The 22,247-nt window shown below is 46.7% G+C and overlaps 2 non-coding genes across 2 annotated transcripts; both read left to right on the top strand.

The window, feature by feature from the left end:
- The first annotated feature begins 8,458 nt into the window (after positions 1-8,458).
- On the top strand, positions 8,459-8,531 carry TRNAA-UGC. The gene has a single exon. It is a non-coding gene; the product is annotated as a tRNA-Ala (tRNA).
- Positions 8,532-20,952: 12,421 nt separating this feature from the next.
- Positions 20,953-21,026, top strand: TRNAW-CCA. The gene has a single exon. It is a non-coding gene; the product is annotated as a tRNA-Trp (tRNA).
- Positions 21,027-22,247: the final 1,221 nt, after the last annotated feature.

Here is a 22,247-nt window from a genome sequence, read left to right as displayed (position 1 = left end):
TATCGAGGGATCACCAATGATGACTCGTCGCACCATTCGGCGGGGCAAGATAAGGAACATTCAACTCCCCGCCATTAAATATTTTGCATATTACGTTGCCACTAGCATACTTGGTAGGGAGAACACTAGCAATATTTCTAGTTACCATCTTGCTTTCGTGAATATTGCACTTACTGGGACGGACATCTTATCACCTTGGTTCTCTTATTGCTCGCCGCTTGTCTACCAAGGGGCCTATTTTTGGAGGAACTATTGCACTTGCGCATTTTAACACATTTAGAGCTTCCTATTGATCCTAATGATGTGCCATTAACCCCTAGGAGGCTTGATATCATTGCTATGAAAAGCCATCAATTTGTTACCACCGAGTCTACTTTAGATAATATGGCCTATAGAATGTTGTTTGCTGACGGGGATGAGAAAGAAATCCCTCTTCCCCGGGCCAGGTTTGTTCGATATTGACAAGCAACCATGGTCGCGCACTAAGGAGGAGGTGGATGAACATATGAAGATACAAGATTTCCATCAGCAGCATGACTCCGAGGACGCCGAGCCCTCCTACGATTACACTGTCACGTATCCGGGTGCTTCTTCTAGCACATACCCGGAATATGATCCATCTTCGTCGTACCACGGAGACACTACCTCATGGTCTCGATGGGATTGAACTCCACTTAGGCCAAAAGCCTAAGCTTGGGGGAGGTATACCGGCATCACTCATTCTTTGCATATTATGATTGCTGGATACTTGTATATACTTGTTTAGTCTCTTTGAGTGGTTTTCTAATGAGAGGAAGATGATATTTGGGGAAGTGCTGCCTGAAAACAGATTCTGGGCTGTTACCGTAGAAATTCGTGCGCACAGCCAGAACGTTATTTTGCGAAGCCAATTTTTTTGCATGTTCCCCAGGTTGTTATCTAACTTTCATTAGTTGAACACTTCTTGAACTGGGCAACGTAAGATTTTTGTAAAAATCGATTTCTGTACTGCTGTCAGGTTTTGGCAGATTTCTGCCATCTCGCTTTTCTGTGTTTCTTTTAGTTTGCTATTTCTTGTTTCCACTTTGTTTCTTTCCCAAAACACAAAAAGACCGAAAATATTTCTGTTGTTTCTCTTCACCATTTGTTTATCTTGGTTTCTTGCATTTGTTTCGCTTTATTTGCTATTGCTAGTTTGCTATAAGAAAACCCAAAAAGATTTTGCTTTGTTTGCTTGTTTCCTTTTGTTCTTATTCTCAAATTCGAAAACACCAAAAATATTTGCTGTTCTTCTTTGGTTTGTAAAGTTCATTATGAGTTCAATGGTCTTCGGTGGCTGGTGCGTGGTTTTCATTTCATATTATCCAAGCTACACAAGTGAAAGGGCAATAATGACGATCTACGACAATGCGATTGTGGTGAGAGGCTGGTATGAACTCTATTTGTTTTCATTTTTGTACATATACTCATCCATGTGAGCATGCTTAGTTGGTTCATGTGAGGTATATGTCATTTAAGAAAGTTTAGTAGTTTATGATCTCTCATGATTAGCTCCAATTTATTAATATGAGTAGCATGTCATGGATGTTTGCTTGCATTGTTTTATCCATAAGTAAGTATGGCATTGTGGTATCCTCCTCTGAATAATTCATTTATATCGACTTGGCACATGCTCACGCATGCATATGACTGAACAAAAGTCAATTAAGCCTCAATGATTTACATTGCTTCGAGTTCTTGTATCACTTTTATGCCTCAGTTAATTTATTTTGCCGCAAGCATGATTATGACAGTTACTGCTCTCTTGATTTGTCGCTCCCTAGTCTTTTGCTAGCCTTCACTTGTACTGAGCGGGAACGTTGCTCGTGCCTCCAAACACATGAAACCCAAGTTATTCCAAAGTGTCCACCATAAATACCTATGCATGGCATTTCAAACCATTCCAAAGTAAATTCTCATGCGCTACCTTTAAAATCTTCAAAATGCTTCTTAATTTGTGTTAATGTTTCATAGCTCATGAGGAAGTATGTGGTGTTTAGCTTTCAACCTTGTCATTTACTTTTGACGGACTCTCATATGGACTAGTGGCACATCCGCTTATCCAATAATTTTGCAAAAAGAGCTGACAATGGGATTCCCAGTCCCGAATTAATTAACTTAAATAGACACTCCTCCATGGTTTGTGATTGTTGGACGGCACCCGAAGGATTCGGTTAGCCATGGCTTGTGTAAGCAAAGGTTGGGGGAGTGTCATCATCATAATAAAACTAAATTAAAAAGGCACTCCTTCATGGTATGTGATTGTTGGCAGGCACCCGAGGATTCGGTTAGCCATGGTTTGTGTAAGAAAGGTTGGAAGGAGTGCCACATAAACATGCAAATAATTCATGGGAGCCGCTCTTGGGAGTCCGGTTGGCGAGGTAGTTGGTGTGCCCATTACCATTCGTTGACAACAACAAACACCTCTCAAAATAATTTTACTCCTGCTTTACAAATGAAAAGCTCTAGCGCATGTTAATCCCTGCTTCCCTCTGCGAAGGGTCAATCTTTTACTTTTATGTTGTGTCTCCATCCTTTCTTTGAGCATTTTCTTGAGAGCACAACTGTCATTCTTAGTATAATATGCTTGTCTCAAAATATGATTGATTGTGGTATAACTTTGATGCTTTTATCTTTGACAATCACTACTTCTAGTCTTTCTATGAACTCCAGAGGTGCTCGGGCATTTATGTTTTGCCAATAAAATACAGGCAAGCGAGATACCACTTTATCATACTCTCTTATGAACATTGCAATCCTGCTTATATACCTGATTCATGATGCTTATTATTAATTGTTGGTACCTCTTCATGATTGACATAGTTGTTAGATGATCTTATTTGCATGTACCTTATTATGAACTGCTCAAGTATTAGCCATATCATGAGAATATATACATCATATGAGCAAATGTGTTCGTGAAAGTTCTTTTATCGCTCAGTTGTTAACTGAATTGCTTGAGGACAAGCAATAAGCTAAGCTTGGGGGGAGTTGATACGTCCAAAACGTATCTACTTTCCCGAACACTTTTGCTATTGTTTTGTCTCTAATTTGTGTATTTTGGATGCAACTAACACGGACTAACGCTGTTTTCAGCAGAACTGTTCTGGTGTCTCGTTTTTGTGCAGAAATCCAACTTTCAGGAAAAACCTCGGTATTTTGACGAAAGGGCCTATTTTCCCGAATGCGACGGAACCGTAAAGGACAATTGAAGTGGAGGCCCGAGGGCCCCACACCACATGGCGGCGCGGCCCGGGGGCCCGCGCGGCCATGTGGTGTGGCCCCCTCGGCTGGCCTCCGACGCCCCCTTCGGACTACTTATTCGCCTCGACCTAAAAACGCACGGGGAGAAGTCGAAGTCGCCGTAAACCCTCCGGAACGCCGCCACATCGCGAAACTCCGTCTCGGGAGCCGAAGTCTCCGTTCTGGCACTCCGCCGGGACGGGGAATTGGAGGAGATCATCGCCGCCATCACCGCCAACGCCTCTCCATCAACCAGCAATGTTTCCCCCATCCATGTGTGAGTAATTCCCCCGCTGTAGGCCGAAGGGGATGGTAGGGATTGGATGAGATTGGTCATGTAATAGCATAAGATTGTTAGGGCATAGTGCCTAGTGTCCGTAGATGGTACTTTTATGATATTGTTGCAACTTGTTATGCTTAATGCTTGTCACTAGGGCCCGAGTGCCATGATCTCAGATCTGAACATGTTATTGATTCATGAAGATATTCGTTGTTTATGATCTTACCCGCAAGTTGTATACACATGTCGCCGTCCGGAACCAATGGCCCCGAAGTGACGAAATCGGGACAACCGGAGGGAATGGTAGCGATGTGAGGATCACATGTGTTCACGGAGTGTTAATGCTTTGCTCCGGTACTCTATTAAAAGGAGTACCTTAATATCCAGTAGTTTCCCTTGAGGCCCGGCTGCCACCGGCTGGTAGGACAAAAGATGTTGTGCAAGTTTCTCATTGCGAGCACGTACGACTATAATTGGAACACATGCCTATTGATTGATTAGTACGTGGACACCGTTTTATTATTATCTGCAAATGCCCTGCTATGATTGTTACATGAGTTTCTCTCACCCATGCAACGCCCGTCATCCGTCCCCGTGCCTACAGTATTTTAATCCTGCTGTTTACTAAAATCACTACTGCTGTCTTTGTTACTCCGCTGCTGTTATTTCACTATCGCTACTACTATAAAGCTGTTACTATCGATAAACTCTTGCGAGCAAGTCCGTTTCCAGTGCGAGCTGAATTGACAACTCCGCTGTTAAGGCTTTCAAGTATTCTTTGTCTCCCCTTGTGTCGAATCAATAAATTGGGTAATACTTCCCTCGAAGACTGTTGCGATCCCCTATACTTGTGGGTCATCACGCGGTCATGTAAAGTTAGCCCGAGCCGCTTCATCTCACTATGCCACAAAGATGCAAAGTACTCAAACTAAAGACAACAAGAGCATCAACGCCCACAAAACCATTGTGTTCTACTCGTGCAACCATCTATGCATAGACACGGCTCTGATACCACTGTATGGATTCGTTGCATAGAAAACAAAAATTTTCCTACCGCAAGAACGCAATCCAAGCCAAGATGCAATCTAGAAGACGGGAGCAACGAGGGGATGATCGAGACTAACCCTTGAAGATTTCCAAAGCCTATAAGAGTAGGATCTTATTGCTGCGGTAGACGATCACTTGCCGCTTGCAAAAGCGCGTAGAAGATCTTGATCACGGTGCCACGATCGGGCAGCACCTCCGTACTCGGTCACACGTTCGGTGTTGATGAAGACGACGTCCTTCTCCCCGTTCCAGCGGGCAGCGAAGTAGTAGATCCTCCTTGGAATCCCGACAGCATGACGGCGTGGTGGCGGTGGTGGTGGAGATCTCCGACGAGCTTCGCCTAAGCTATGTGGGAGAGAGAAGTAGGAGGGAACCGCTAGGGTTTGGGAGAGGGGCGCCGGCTAGGGCAGCCTTGAGGGGTGCGGCCATGGTGGTGTTGTGGTGGCCGGCCAGCCCCTCTCCTCCCCTCTTTATATAGGTGGAAGCCCCAAGGTTTAGGTCAAAGTGTCCGAATAAGACCCCAACAAAAAACCTTCCATGTAACCAAACCTAGGGGGAGTGGGAGTGGGACTCCCCCCTTTCCTTGGTGGGGTGGCCGGCCACCATGGTGGGGAGTCCACTTGGGACTCCTCCTCCCTTAGGCTGGCCGGCCAAGGTGGGTGGACTCCACCTTCCATCCTTATTTCTTCCGGACTCTTCTAGAACCTTCTAGAACCTTCCAGAGAAAATACCGGATCATTTTCAAACCTAGAAAATGACTTCCTATATATGAATCTTATTCTCCGGACCATTCCGGAACTCCTCGTGATGTCCTGGATCCCATCCGAGACTCCGAACAAAACTTCGAACTCCATTCCATATTTCCATATCTACTTAAACGACATCAAACCTTAAGTGTGTCACCCTACGGTTCGCGAACTATGTAGACATGGTTGAGACTTCTCTCCGACCAATAACCAATAGCGGGATCTGGAGATCCATAATGGCTCCCACATATTCAACGATGACTTAGTGATCGAATGAACCATTCACATACGATACCAATTCCCTTTGTCACGCGATATTTTACTTGTCCGAGGTTTGATCATTGGTATCACTCTATACCTTTGTTCAACCTCGTCTCCTGACAAGTACTCTTTACTCGTACCGTGGTATGTGGTCTCTTATGAACTTATTCATATGCTTGCAAGACATTAGACGACATTCCACCGAGAGGGCCCAGAGTATATCTATCCTTCATCGGGATGGACAAATCCCACTGTTGATCCATATGCCTCAACTCATACTTTCCGGATACTTAATCCCACCTTTATAACCACTCATTTACGCAGTGGCGTTTGATGTAATCAAAGTACCTTTCCGGTATAAGTGATTTACATGATCTCATGGTCATAAGGACTAGGTAACTATGTATCGAAAGCTTATAGCAAATAACTTAATGACGTGATCTTATGCTACGCTAAATTGGGTGTGTCCATTACATCATTCATATAATGACATAACCTTGTTATTAATAACATCCAATGTTCATGATCATGAAACCATGATCATCTATTAATCAACAAGCTAGTTATACAAGAGGTTTACTAGGGACTCCTTGTTGTTCACATAACACACATGTATCAATTTTTCGGTTAATACAATTATAGCATGGTATGTAAACATTATCATAAACACAAAGATATATAATAACTATTTATTATTGCCTCTTGGGCATATCTCCAACAGGTCCGCCGCAGGTCGAGACGCGGCTTTGGTGCTTAGCTTAGGATAGGCTTTTTCATCTTGTGTTGTTGTTCTGTCGGTGGTGGTTGTCTTCGGACTAGCCTGTGTGGAGTTGTTGCTACGCTCGTTGCTCGCAGCGAGTGGTAGTGTTCTTGTACTCAAACTCTGCCTTCTATAAAATTATGGTACGCCTTTGGCGTACTCTCGAAAAAAAAATGTCCCTTAGCAACATATTCAGTGTTAATTCGGATGTCAGTATAGTTGCTACTTAGGCATAGGAGGAAATGGCCAATTCTCGTTGCTGTCCAATCTATACCTAATAATAAAGGAGCTAACGTTTCCTTGGTTCGGTCCGTCATCTTTACGCTTTCGTCCACCTCATGTATGCTTTCGTCCGACCGAAGCCATCCTACGACCAAATGATGTCGCTAGAAACAGTGTCCGGTTCAATCCAGTTATATAAGGAAATCTTGGCTAGCAACGTATATGAGAAGGAGTCTATGCCCGGGTGATTTTCCAACACAGGTGATTTTGCTTTATATACAATCCAATCTCCAGAAGCCACGATCAGATTGTTGTGGATCTTTCGACAAAGCGTAACACCCGGAACTGCTAGATGGAACGAGGAGATACCCTCGCCGACGAGATTGGTTTAGGGCGCTAGATCAGAGGAGGGAGGTTGAGATGCTGGACCTGGACCTGGACCTGCCTGCCGTGAAAGTGCAAGACGCTGGCGGATTCACTATGCAGTATGCACTGGCAAAAGAGGGATATTGTATTGCTGCCGTAAGTATATGATTCAGTCTCTATTACTCCAGCTCTTAACTGATCGTGAATTCGTGATATATTCGCTATCTAGGAGATTAGTAACCTGTTGTAGCTAGGCCAGTCCTGGAATTTAGTAGCTATAAGCTTACAACTCAAGAGCAAATCTTACCAATCCATTCTTTGCTAAGTTTTGCTTATACTAAGAGCATACACAATGGTGATATCTTAGCCATGCCACGCAAGATAAATACTAAGATGAAGAAAATAGAAGGTTAGAAAAAGAATGTGCATTCTTTTAATTAAGAGATTATCTATTAGTACGATCTCTCTAATATTTAGGACGTGCTGGTTACTAGAGAGAAGACTAAAAATCAACCATTGTATATCATATTTTATTATCGTATCTAGATTATGTGGCGTGTTAATACAAGATACTAGGTCTTATCAACCATTGCACATGTCCTAATAGGAGGATCATGATCTGGCTTATGTCTGGCCAGACCGCTTCCCCTGGGACCTTCCTCCTGGTTCATGCAGACCGCATCGCCGCCACATCGTTAAGATAGATCGATTTCTGGAGGCTCGATCGGCCTGTGTATATATATGAGTGTTGTTTAAAAAACATAGGGGTACCGTATGCTGTACTTTTTCCCAGAGTGAAGTTAGAGGCTTTATACGAAGGTGATGTACGAAATACCGAATTGATGAGTAGAAGAAATGCTGACGTGACGACAAATGAAGACTATCTCGATCAAAATCATTATCGCAACTAGGAAGCACATTGTATTCAACAACAACGCAGCCAAATCAGACGGTCGGACACGACTAGCCAATCACAAACATAGCCAAGGCTATGTCCACTAAGTCAACCAATGAGAGATGGAGGTGACTATTGCCAGCAAAAAAGGTATTTCTGCAGATTTTTACTATCCCATTGCAACGCATGGGCTTGTTTCCTAGTGAAATCAAAGGCACATTTCAAACGCTTTTTTTTTCTTTTTGAATACTGAATTGAATGGAAAACACTGGCCCGCTCAAAAAAATGAAGGGAAAAAAAATAGAGCACGGTGTATCAAAGGCCCGAGCCAGATACATATCAATACTTCTTCAGCCCATAAGATATGCACTCGTCATCATCGCAGTGGCCTTCCACTGATCCACCAGATCTTCTACCTGGGCTGTTTTCTTGTTCGTCAAGTCCTCTTACTCCTACCCAGGCCGTATTTTCTTCACGAGCCTTCACCTCTCGTATAGTGGCTCCTAGCTCGCTAGTAGTCACTAGTATGTACTAGTAGCGTCCACTGAAGAAAAAAACTCACTAGTAGCTAGCTCGGCGCGAGACATTCAGTTTTGGCGGCAATGATTTCGAACATGAATGGGGATGTAGCTCAAATGGTAGAGCGCTCGCTTTGCATGCGAGAGGCACGGGGTTCGGTCCCCCGCATCTCCATATTTTTAAATTTATGTTATCATTTTTACTTTTTCTCCTATGCTGGGTGTGTCTGTTACATGAACGGGCTCCTCGTGATCTCAGGCTGAACTGCCCAAGGGCTGCTGAATTCTAAGGCCCGTGTGGGTATTTTCTACATTCTAAAATAAAATAGATTTCACGGTTCTTAATTTGTATGCGCACATCCTGGAGACTAGGTTGCTAGCTATGAGTTTCGTCCTATTTTGGCCTACGGAAGTGCTCCACACACGACAAACTTTGTACGACAAAATTACGATGATCCTTTTCCTCTTTTTTTTTCACGGCAAGCAAATTGCAGCGAGCCGAGCAGTCTTTCATCTCTCCACTTTCGGCAATATCCGTCAACCCCCCCGGCCGTCTCCCTCGTCGCCCCCAGATTCTTGTGGTGCCCATGGAGCTGCCACCTCCTTCTGTTACACGGAGTATCTTCTTATCCCCGAGCTAGACGTGCGCGCGCTAAGAGCATGTTCAACAGAGCTCCAAAAATCGGCGCGCTATAAGTCGTTTACAATGCGCTGTAAATCAATACCGCGCATTGGCGTGAAAGTTGCCCCGCCGGAAGCGCCATTTTGCCGCGCGTGCTCGGGCGGCAAAAGTGCTCCTCCGCCGGAAGCGCCATTATGCAGCGCATTGCTTCGTCTTCATTCGAAATATAAATCAAACAAAACAAATAAAACACGAAAAGTTACGAAATATATTAAAAGTTCGACATTTGAAAGTCCGAGGAGTGCGAGCTCGGAGTCGTCTCCGACACCGGCGTCGAAGTCCACTCGAAGGACGAGGAGGAGAAGAGGATGATGGTGGATGGCCCTGCGCCGTTTTTCTTCTCCTCCTCCTTCCTCGCCGCCTTCTCTGCCCTCGCCGCCTTCCTCGCCGCGGATTCCGCACGACGCTTGTCGTGGCTTGCCTTCTTCTTCTCCTTCGCCGCCGCCTTCTCCTCCTCCTTCTGCGCGTAGAATGCTTCGGTGGTGGCGACATCTTCCGGAAATTGCCGCGCTCACTCGAGGCGGAGGGCCTCGTCGCGCACGGAGATGAGTAGCCGATGTTCCAGCTCCCGGCGGCGGTGTTGCTGCTCGCGCGTGATAACCGGCGGCGGCGCCAGCTACTCCGCCTGCTCCCGCGTCTAGACGTCATGAAAGTTCATGGTCCGGCGGGAGCAGCCGAGGCGCCACACGACGGCGTCATACGCCCGCGCCGCCTCGTGCGCCGTGTCGAACGTGCTGAGACGAATCCGCTCCTCGCCGGAACGGATTTCCGCGTCGAAGCGGCCGCTCGGCCGCGCACGAACGTCGTGGTAGCCGGAGGTGGGGCGGTGGCGCGGAGGCATCTTCGCGCGGAGGCGGAGCGATCGACGGCGGAGTCGCCCGGAGGCGGAGCGGTCGGAGGTGGAACGGCGGCGGGAGAGAAAGAGGCGTGGAAGATAGGCGTGCATCTCTCTGCTGCCCTTCCGTGCGCTTCCAAGCATTGCAGCTCCCTCCCGACGTTGCCGGCGTCTAAACGCCGATGGAACCGAGTCAGTATTAACTTATGAAGCAGTTTTCCTGCTGTCGTACAAGAATCGTACGAATCGTACGAAATAGTTCGTACGTATAGCAGCGCTCTTTGGCCTATCACCATCTTTTACTTTTCGGATGGTCGGGCGGCGCCATAAACTTGATAACCAGCACCACAGAGTCAAGAAATTAAACTAAATAGAATCTTAAAACAATCTTATTCGAGCACACTCCTCTTTTCCTCTCTCTTTCGGATGTTAAACCAATCTCTGATTTAAGTCCATAACTTCCTTTTATATAGCTCATGTTGCTCTCTCTCTCTTCTCTAAATTGGTTCATCCATAACCATTTTTAATTAGCACAAACACCCTCTGAATAAAAACACGCTTTAAGAAATGAGATGCATGTTGACGATGGGTTTCATTTCGACCATCGGTATTGAGTTTTAGGAAATGTATTTTTTTCTCCTCTCTTTCCGAATAAAAATAAGGTCTAGGTGAGGTTGATGTTTGGGTTGTTTTCTCTCTCCTCACTTTTCCCTAACCTCTTCTAACCAACACAAAAAAAAATTTGTTTCAAAATAACCTTCAAATGAAAAAGAAGGATGTCGACGATAGGGCTCCATTCTAACCACCTGAACCGAATTCCGTCAATTGTATCTTCTCAAATCTGCGTTCAGAGCTTGTTTAGACGAATTTACTCACATTCGTCGCGGATGGTCGACCATTCGAAACAACCTTTCAGGAGTAGCTTTACGTCGTGGTTTGCACACCTCTCGTTTTGATGGACATAGAAAAATAGTTATTCATGTGGTTGCTAATCAGGGTCGGCCCATATGGGCAACGGGGCGACCGCCCCGGGCCTTCGCGAGGCAGGAGCGGGGAGCCCCAGCCTAGGTATTAGTTCAGTACAATCGATACTTGTGTATTAGAGTTTTAGGCCCAAGAAAACAAGAGGAAAAAAAATAGAGGAGAAACCTGGCCCAAACCCACCGTAGGGCAAAACAATGCTTCGGTCCAAGAAAATCTGATCGATTAATTCCCCCCCGGCGCAGTGCTAATGACTGTTTACATGTGTGTTAGTGGTTGTTTACCTACCAACCAAATGACATCCATCTGTTCCTCGACAGCATGAGCGACAAAATAGGGCCTTCAGGGTCCCGAGTAGACTGAGAAGGAGCATATCACTGCATAAGACTCTCATGTAGATCTAACTTTTTTTTTACTCAAATGTAGTACGAAAAATCCCTACTGTGTTATTCTAAAGCTTATAGAAGGTGGGAATTTGTACATGGTAGTGTCATAGTGTCATACATTATTACAGGAGACCTTTCAGAATATCAAGCCATGCTTGCATGGCTTATTTGCGGCTAGATCTAGCTCTATGCATATGTAGGTTTAACTTAGTCCTCTGCTGGCCAATTAACCACCTGAACCGAATTCCGTCAAATGTATCTTCTCAAATCCGCGTTCAGAGCTTGTTTACACAAATTTTCTCACACTCGTCGCGGATGGTCGACCATTCGAAACAACCTTTCAGGAGTAGCTTTACGTCGTGGTTTGCACACCTCTCATTTTGATGGACATAGACAAATAGTTATTCATGTGGCTGCTAATCAGGGTCGGCCCGTATGGGCAACGGGGCGACCGCCCCGGGCCTTCACAAGGCAGGAGCCCCGGCCCAGGTATTAGTTCAGCACAAGGATACTTGTGTATTAGACTTTTAGGGATATCGCTAGGTGAAGGCCGACCTTTCCAAAGGGAAAATTCGTGACAGAAGGACCGCGCACGTGCTAACGCGTGGCAGACAGCCAGCGGCACGCGGACGTCACGCCCTCACGCGGCTGGGTGCATGCGGAAAAGGGAAGTACGAACGTGGTCTTTTCGCGCGGCCGGTCCACGCGGAAGTACGTACGAGAGGAGACTAGCTGTACCTGTTGTCTTAGCGTGAATGTACAAGCTGCGCGCGAGCTCTTTTCTTTCGTACGAGTGCCCGCCGGAATTCTTTTCCTTCTGCGCACTAGCTCATGCAAGTACCACGCACAAACTCATGTAAGTACTGCTAGCTCTTTTCCTCTTCCACGTACAGCTTAAGGCCATTTCTTTTCGGCTTCTACGATGGCTTATGGGGGAAGCTTCTTCCTACCTACTTCTCCCAGAAGTTCTGATGCCAAATTTGTTCTGACTTATACTCGAGTTTAGATCAAACTAGATTATAAGCCAAAACAAATTTTGGATCCGAGCTTCTAGAAGAAGGTGGTGGGGAGAAGCTTCTTCCAGAAGCCAACGGAGAAGCCGAAAAGAAGTGGCCCTTAGTCATATACACAACACACACAATACAAGTATCTTACAACACACGAGTACAGTTATGTGTAATACACGAGTACAGTTGTGAACAACAGACGAGTACAGTTACACACATGGACGAGTACAAGTACAGTTGCGCACACGAGCAGGTACAGTAGCGCACACGAACAGGTACAGTTACGCACAACTCACGAGTACAGTTGAACACACGAGCGAGTACAAGTACAGTCACGCACACGAGCAGGTACAAACGCGCATACGAGCAGGTACAGTCGTGAACACGAGCAAGTACATGTACGAAGTACGATGACGCACACGAAGCGTGTACGGTCACGCGTAAGTACAGGTAGCAGTCCCGCACACGGGCGAGTACAGTTAGCGAGTAAAGGGAAAAATTGCACCAAATACACTAAAACAGAAGTACTTATCAGTTGAAACACGAGTACAGTTAGATACACACCACAAGTACAATCATAATACTATTGGAAGTACGAAAAAAAAGTATCTCCAAACCTATCAACATGGGATCTAGTTTTGAAGATCTCGACGCGAGGATCTCAAAAGTGAAAACGGTTCGTAATTTGGACTTACGGTTCTCAAGATATTTCATTTTGAAAAAAACGAATCTAGAAGAAAAAAGGAAAAACTGACACAACCCAGTCTTCTCTCTCCTCCCCCATCCCCACCTTGCTTCCCCTTGCGACACGTGGCGAGCAGGGAGATCACTTCCCAGGAATTTTCTGGCACCACAGCGTGTCACTTGTCGCGTGCGGAGCGAGTTGTTTTTCCTTCGCACAGGTCGGTCTTTTTCTAGAGTTTTCCGACTTTTAGACCCAAGAAAACAAGAGGGAAAAAAATTAGAGGAGAAACATGGCCCAAACTCACCATGTAGCTAGCACAGAAAGGCCAAAACATGGTTCGATCCAAGAAAATATGATCGATCAATTGTCCTCTCCCCAGGCGCAGTGCTAATGACTGTTTACATGTGTGTTAGTGGTTGTTTACCTAGCAACCAAACGAGTTCATGCAACCAAATGACATCCATCTGTTTCTCGACAGAATGAGCGACAAAATAGGGCCTTCAGGTCCCGAGTAGACTGACAAGGAGCATAGCACTGCATAAGAGCATCCCCACTCGTTGGCGCTCCCCACGCCCAAATTCGGACGAAACAACCGCCGGATTGGACGAAATTAAGTCGTGGGGAGTACCGTATTTCCAGCCGTCCACCCGGAGTTCGGCGGATAGAGTTTAAATTCAAACAAATCGCCGTCCCGCGCTACAAGTACGGCCGGTTGATCGGCAAAAGGAGCAAAAGGATCGGCCACGGATCGGCGATCGGAGGGAAATTACACGGAGACAGGCTCGTCGGCAGTCCCGGCCGGCACGGCGGTGTCCGACGGACCAGCTTCCTCACACGTCGTGGCCGAAGCGGCTGCGGCGGGCGACGAGGAAGCAGCGGCGGTGGACGTCGAGCAGCCGCGGTCGACGAGGTAGATGGTGAGGTAGACGAGGTAGGAGCCGGCGGAGACGACGAAGGACCGGCCGGAGTGGCTCGGAGGATGTCGCTGCGGTGGCCCCGGTACCAATTCCTCGTCTCCTCGTCCATCGGTTCCATGTCGCCGCCGCCCATGAGGAACGCCAAGTCCGTGTTCCTCTTCTTCGCCGCCGCCGTCGTCTTCGACGAGGCGATCCGGACGCCTTGGTTGGCGAGCATCTCCCGCCACCTGCCGTCGAACTTGTCGTTCCTCCCGTCGGCGTGCGACCTCAAGTCGGCCCAAGCACTTGTCGATCGACGCCCGCATCCCGTCGGCGGGATTGTCCGTCCGTTTGAGCTCTTTCAGCTTCTTCCGGCCGAGTTCGGGGCGCCCTTCCGCCGCGCAAGCCGCCGGAGCGTCGGGGTTGTACTCGCTCGGTCTTGCTCTTCGAGAGGGTCGTGCGAGTTTCCTTCCACTTCTCGCAATTCTCGAGGCGGGCGTAGACGTTGAGGAACTTGAACTGCAGGCCGGTGTCGTCCGTGTACATGTCCAAAGCTCGGCACAGCCGGGGAAAAAGAGCACGGCGATACGGGTCAGCCTAACGACGATGTACCTCGGTGATGCGGGGTCGGCGGAGCATACCTTTTGCTCCAAGTCGTGGCCGCCGATCGGCCGTTTATCGACCTCCTCCCGTATGCCGTGCCATTTGCCGCACGCCGTCCGCATGATCCCCCAATGGGTGGCCATTGCCTTGTCTCCCCGGTACACGTTCATGTTCGTCTTGTTGAAGTAGGGATCGGCGAGTTTGCGTTCCTCGTACGCCTGCCTCACTCGAAGCCGCATGTGTCGAACGACCGATTGGCCCCGATTATGCCGTTCGTGGACACGGTCATCCAAGCTTCGGCGAGGCACTCCTCTTCCTTCGGCGTCCATTTGATACGCGGTTCGGCGGGCGGCGAGTCCTTCTTCCTCTTCTTCTTCCCCTTCGACGAGTTGGCGGCGGCTTGAGTTGGCTCTTCTTCTTCCTCGTCTTCTTCTTCGACGGCTTGGCTTCCGTCGGCAACATCCTCCCGATGCTCGTTGCGCGCCGCCACAGCTGCCGTCGCCCTCGTCTCCTCTTGCGTGAAGAACCCTGGGCACGCAGCGGCGGCGGCCATGAAGAACCCCGGGCTCACAGCGGCGGCCATGGAGCCGGAGGTGATCATCTCGTGGATCTCCTCTTCGTTCGGCGCCGCCATCGCACCGAACGGGAGCGGCCCTCGTCGCAGGGCCGGCGAGGTGCCCTCGAACAGGCCGCCGCCGCCGACGTCAAGCTCCGGGCGGCGACGTCGTGGACCTGGACGGTTGGACGTAGGCGCCCTCTTGGAACACGGCGGTCGGCGACGGCGAGTACAGCGAAGGGGAGAAGGACGACGGGGAACTGGTTGTACCTTGCGTCGGCCATTGGCCGGGGAACATGCTGCCGCCGCTCATGGCCATGCTGATCATCCTCGCTTGTTCGTCCTGGGCCGCCGCCGCCCTCTTGGCGGCGGCTCTTTTCACCCTCTCCGCCCTGCCGCTTGTTTCCACCTCGCGCCGTTTCTCGTCCGCCGCCCACTCGGCGTTCGACATGCCCGGCGGCTTCGTCTTCTTCGCCCGCATCTTCCTCGCCGGCGCCTTCGGCGGCATTGTGGTGGACGAGAAGACGAGGAGGAGAGTGGTGGTGGACAAGAAGACGCCGCCGGAACTCGGAGCTGGAAGACGAGGAGATTGGGGAATTTCGGCGGGAGAGAATGGGGATATGCAAGCAAATTGGAGGGAAAATCGACAGGATTTGGTTTTCCAGTCGCCGACTACGCGGGTCCACACGACGTTTCGCGCCAAAATCTTTCGTCCGGAGTCCCCGAGCGCGCCCCGGGGGCCGGGGATGGCGTGGGCTCGCCGGATGGATGAAGGGCCAAATCCGGACGAAAACGAGGAACCGGGGGCGCGACTGGGCCGAATTTCGCCGTCCGGATGGAAAAAACGTCGCTCGGGGGCCTCGTCGGGGGGACGAGTGGAGATGCTCTAAGACTCTCATGTAGATTTAACTTTTTTTTTACTCAAATGTAGTACGAAAAATCCCTACTGTGTTATTCTAAAGCTTATAGAAGGTGGGAATTTGTACATGGTAGTGTCATACATTATTACAGGAGACCTTTCAGAATATCAAGCCATGCTTGCATGGCTTATTCGCGGCTAGATCTAGCTCTATGCATATGCAGGTTTAACTTAGTCCTCCGCTGGCCAACTAAACACTAATAACAAAAAAATGATATCTCATCGGGAGAGCCCATGGTTTTTTGAAAGAAGAGTGGTGAGGCAATCAAAATTTGTCTTTAGACAAGAATCGAACCCTGACCGACCGGGTGTGACACTGCGTGTCCGACCACTAGGCTATGCCTTAGTTCTCTAAACACTGATAACCTGAATCGGCTACATGTCAACATGGGTAATCTTTGGAGCTAGCTGGCTTTCTGTAACAATAACATAGGTCTAAGAACAGGGATGTAGCGATGCTCATTACCCCTGAAATACCTAAAATGTGCCCCCTCCCCCACTTCTCCTTCTCCGCATCTTCCCGCCGCCGCCGGAGGAAGCCGGAAGGAAAAACCCCTCTAGGTAGATGGCGGTGGCAGGAACTCATCTCCGAGCACGAATGGAAACAGGGGGGCTCCTCATCCTCACGTGGTGGGGACTGGGATCTTTGGCCGGAGCTTCGCGGCAGCCCTAGAAGGCATGGCTCGTCCGACGGAGATGGACGCCGAGGCGGCAGCCCCAGACTTCTTCGACGACCTTGGTGATTGTTGTTCCTTCAAAAGCGTCATGACGCATGTTCAGGGGACTCGGTACGGCTCAGCCCCTCATATCCATGTGGTGCCGGTGGTGGTGGCGGTGCCCGCTAAGATCTCCGGTCTGCTGTTAGGAGCCAGCATGCGGCGGCGTGGGGACTTGTCGATCTTCTTAATAAATGATTCGGTCCTTGGAATCTTATCGTGCAAAGACACTGCTCTGCTTGATGCTGGCCTTCATTGATCTGGCCGACAATGTGTTCTGAAAGGCTCCACCAGCGGTCTCCATTGGACGCATGATGCTTCTAGACTGCTGGATCGGATGGGGTTCGCTAGTGTGCACCCATATTTCTAGTTGTGCTGCTTCATGATGAATTGACGCGAAGCTTTGCTGGTTGTTGCCATCATGGGACATGTCGATTTTTGATTTTCATGGAGAAGACAGTGGCGAAGAATTTCATAGTAGCTAAGATCTCTAGTGATGGCGGACCAAAAATTCGTTGCGATGAGGATTTTGCTTAGTGTTTCTTGACTTGGATTAGCGACATCGGCAAGCGAGAGTGGCATCACACGAGATGTATAGAGTCTTATATTTCAGGTTGAAGATCCAAGGTCTGCCTTTAATTGGATGTGTCTAACAATGTTTTTGTTGAAGACATTGTTTTGAGAGGAGGATTTGCTTCAGGATGAAAATCCAAGTTTTGACCTTGATTGGTTGTGCATGGCAACGGCCTTGTTGAAAACATTGTTTTGTGAGCACGGACTGCGGGATAGTGGTTTGTGTTGCAGCTACAAGGTTTTTATCACCATAACGTGATCTTTTGTTTTTCTTTTTTTTTCCTTTTTTAGTAGGGTTGATCTTTAGAATATTTTGTTGTTGCGGGGCTGAATGTAATTGATATTGTTTACATTATTAATATATTATCTTTATCAAAAAATGGTGCTACTGAAACCGCATTGGCAACGCCTAATCTATCTATACCTAATAATAAAGGAGCTAAGGTTTCTGCCAAAAAGTTTCGTCAACGCATTTTTTGGGACCGTTTTGCCCTCCCACCAAATCACATAATACATCAAATTGCCCCATACCGGTTCGTTTTAGTTTTTCAGAACTGCTCTGCCACGGCTTTTTTTCTCTCCCGTAGACTTCACCGCCGCGCACGCATCTGGCTCGCTTGGCCGCCATGGGTAGAGATCGCGAACAGGGCCACCATTGGGCTTTTTTGTTCAAAATATCCCAATGCTGGCTCACGAACGAATATTTCGTGTCAATAGTCCCACCTCGCTCGCCTATAACGAGTTTCACCGGTTTATATGCCTAAATTTTCTGGATTATAATAAGCTGATTTGGAACAATAGAATCAGCAAAGATGGAAGGCAGGTATCGAATGAACGTTGTTGAGGGACCCGATTGAAAGATGGAATTAAAGGAAGGAAAGGGATCGCGATCCGCAGAATTTGGGGAAGGAGGAAATTAAAGAAAAACCCATAAGGTTGGAATCGATCAGACAAAATTGGGAAAAAGCCTCAGACCCGGAGGAGAGATCCCGGCGCGAGTGATGCAGCCCTGGCCCTGGCCGACGTCGTCGGGCGTCGCGTGCGCCGTCGCGTGAGAGGGAGAGAAGGGGCCGCGAGGAACTGGTGCTGGGCGGCGTGGCGCTGGTAGTCTGCAGCAGCCTGCAGGGAATGGAGTCTACCGAGTGGGGAGGTTATCGGATATGGCTTGGGGAGGAACTCGGTTGCTAGCTGGGCCAAGCAAAGATTGTGGGCCAGTCTGGTCTGGGCTCTGCACCGGCAGGTCCTTAGGTGAGAGGGTCTCTCCTTTTTTTTTGTTCCATGGAGTCTTTCTTAGAAAGAGGATCTGATGGAGTCTACGATTGTTAACAAGCCCCGTTACAAAATAAAAAAAGCAGCAACATCATTTTTGGAGCTAATATCCAATGATCTGAAGGATATCAGATGAATTTGCGGAAAAGAAAAGAGGAAGGAAAACGAATATAGCCTGATGAGGGGCGTTGACTTGGGGAGGTGGCACTGTTGGTCGAACTAAGCTCGATAGGCCAACAATGGCGTTGGCGAACGGAGCAACGGTCGGGAGGCGCCTCGACGCCATCGCCATGAACCAACGGAAAAAGCGCGCCACCGGGAGGGGTGAGGAGCGAGGACGTGAGGTGATATCTAAGCCCCAAGCCACTAATAAGTTTGAGGAGAGCAAAAACTTTGTTGGCCCTCTTCTTGAATTTCTCAACCGTGAAATATTTTGTATCATCTTATTTCAGATACAATCATATTCTGAATCTGTAAAGTGCACACAAAAATAGTAAATGTGCCTCCACCTGGAAAATTTGGATACACAATTTAGTTTTACACACGAGACCTACCGGTTGAGGTTTATGCAGATTAATAATTATGGTAATGGTCTACGAAGCTGAGTTACAAGACTAACTCAGTTTAGTTCGAGCAGGCAGATGATATTTCTACCATGAAAGATCGGTTTTATGGACTTTAAATAATTATTAGATCTAATTATTATTAGCTTCATGTGAAGAATCTTGCCAGATCGACAACACAATAGTCTCTATTTGTACAAAATCAGTCTATCATGTGAGCCATTGTGTTTGTTTTGATATTTTTATATCACAGCTAAATGGATGACAATGAATGTAGTTTTATATCTTGGTAGCATGCAAATTAGAGTTTATTTGGGGATAATTTTTGTAATATAGTTAAACTATAATAGCAGCCAACGATTTATTCGTCTCCTTTTTCTCTTCTTAACGCCAATGGTATATTGATGTGGCACTACCGCATGTACGGTGTAGCGTGATTGAGAACGCACGTCTAACTGTGGTTGATTAATAGGACAAACTTATACCAAGAAAAGCATATACAGTGTGCCACATTAGCATATTACTGATGGATTTTTAGTATTGATTACGATGGTGACCAAAACGAAAAGTGTCAACACAAATACCTTACAGGAGAATTTGAATATTTATTTATCCCGGTGCAACGCACGGGCACTTTTGCTAGTATCTATACACTAAAATACTGCTCAGGTTTCGTGAGAGCGTGAGACTCCAACTATGATTATTGACTATTCAAACTAACTGGTGGTGCATTAATTATGAATTATCATAAGTTAGGTTTATCTCATTCGCAAGAAAACTTACGTTTATCTCATGCATGCTTGAGATGGCGAATCAGTATTTTTTGTATAGGTGTTGAATTGAAAAATGTATGCATACTTCAAATTCAATCAAGAGAATATATTGACACAAGGTTGTACTGTTGGGTGCGTGATACACAAAACAAAAGCTTGCCGCGTATGAACAAGATCATATGCGAGAGAGGCAACGGATCATACCCTCAATGAACAATCTAGTAGAATTTGTCGATGATGTTGTCGAAGTAGTCGCGAGTCAATCCAACTAGACTCGTCTAGTTGCGAGTGGGGATATATTATCCCTCGAACCGCTCACACGATCTAGTGTTGTACGTGTAACATATCCACGGTATCCATGGTAGGTTGGTTGGAGCTATGGTCTTCTATTTTCTCTCTTTCTTTTTGGTTGCTTGTTGTACGACAGACCACAAGCACAAGCACAAGAACTCCTACCGAGTACAAGCACACATTTCACAAGCAGTGCAAGCAACAAAACTCAATTAACTTGCAAGCAAGAAAAATTCAATTAAAAGAAAAAACAGCGAAAAAAGAAGTTTTCCTAAATCAAAAGATCAAGAAATCTATTTTGTATGGTTCTTATTTCGTTGAAAACGTTTCCATGAGACTTTCTTTCATTGAAGAAGTCCATGACTTGTTCTAGGTGATATGAGGTTGAACAGGCTTTAGAAAAAATGCAAAGAAGGGTACATGAGGGTGGAATAAAAAAAAAAGATGACCCCTTCTTTCTTCCTGAGCATTACCGATAAATATTCATTCTTTATACGTTAGGTTGGGTTTCAGATGTATATCATTTATTATATGAAACCAAAAAGCAGAAATGACAAGAAAGTTGTATATAGATGGAGGAAAAAATGACGATGTGGAAAACAAGGCAGGGGTTTTGTACAATGATACTGTACAACAATTTGGAAAAGGGATGTAGCGCAGCTTGGTAGCGCGTTTGTTTTGGGTACAAAATGTCACGGGTTCCAATCCTGTCATCCCTACCTATTACTTCTCCTATGGGCAGTAACGAGGGATCAATTGAGATCGATTCAAATTGGACAAAATTCAGAGTTTCATTTTGCTATATGCATGCGGTACAAAAATCATCCTTTTCTTTACTGCTTTATCTCCCGTCGTAAGAAAGCGCTCTTAGTTCAGTTCGGTAGAACGTGTGTCTCCAAAACCCAATGTCGTAGGTTCAAATCCTACAGAGCGTGATTCTGTTCTTGTTTGTTATGTCGAATCATAAAAAAGAACTTAACAAAGTGGAATGTCCGACTACTGACCAATCTCCGTCCATTTTCCCTTGCCTTTCCTTTACGGGTATGCCTGTTTTAGGGGACCTTATAGTAATAATAGTCTAATAGACCAACTAGAAGAGGAGAGGAATCCTTCATGAATCGCCTTGCTTAAAGAGGTTTCTTAAAAACCGCCCGTGTCTTGTTTTGAGGAAGCAATGAACATTGTATTTTTCCATTATCAATAAATGAGGAAGGAGGGGTGAGGTCCTCACTTGCGAGTGAACCACAAGCACCAAAATTCAGTTTATTTACTGCATAATCAATATATTGCACAAGAAAAAAATTGAGCAATCCAATAGTTTCTTCAATACTCCATCAGAAGGCAAAATATGGAGTACTCCATCACACAAATATTGACAAACATTGATATATAATCAGAACAAGTATTGCAAGCAATACAAGCATAGCCATGACACAGAGAAAATAATTTTTCACTTGGAATGTTCACATAGCTTATCCATATTATTTGTTAGCCCCATGCTTGTTTAATATTTACTTCAGGTTTCACATTATTTGGCTGACCATGCTTGGACAAACATTTCTTATATTTTCTTCAATTTTTATCCCATGGAGTAAAACTGAGATGTACATGGTGACTATTCAAAAAGAAAAATGGAAGGACAACAAGTATCTAGGGTAAGATCCCCTATTAAGAGCACAAACAATTCAAAATCAGCAACTCTGCCACTCTTGATGCACACCAAATTGAGATAATGATAGAAATTACTCCATCAAGATTACTCCATGCGGTATATTCGAGGCCGAAGTTTCTAAAATCCCTAGCATTGTTCCACATTGAACGTAGTAGAATAAACGAGCATGAATAAACAAGCACCTATCAGGCTAGGAAGACATAGTGTTGAAGGCGAGGCCGTATCAAGCGACGACGCAGGTCTGGATGACGGTGTTCTCCTGCTTGCTAAAGGATCCCCCCCCCCCGTGAGGTTGAGCTTGTGCTGATGAGGCTTGTCACCCCCACGATGGAGCGATGGAAGGCGTCGATGATGTCTCAAGCGTATGCGCTGGTCCGCTGCTCTAGATCGATGTTGTGTCAACAACGTAGATTGAGCGGCTCTATCGCCCAACATCTCGTCGCCGCCGCATAAAAATGCCACATTTGACCTCCAACTTTCTGGC

This window comes from Lolium rigidum, chromosome 7 (assembly GCF_022539505.1).
Source record: "Lolium rigidum isolate FL_2022 chromosome 7, APGP_CSIRO_Lrig_0.1, whole genome shotgun sequence".
Classification (NCBI taxonomy): Eukaryota; Viridiplantae; Streptophyta; class Magnoliopsida; order Poales; family Poaceae; genus Lolium; species Lolium rigidum.
This window is presented reverse-complemented; position numbering and strand designations above follow the sequence as displayed.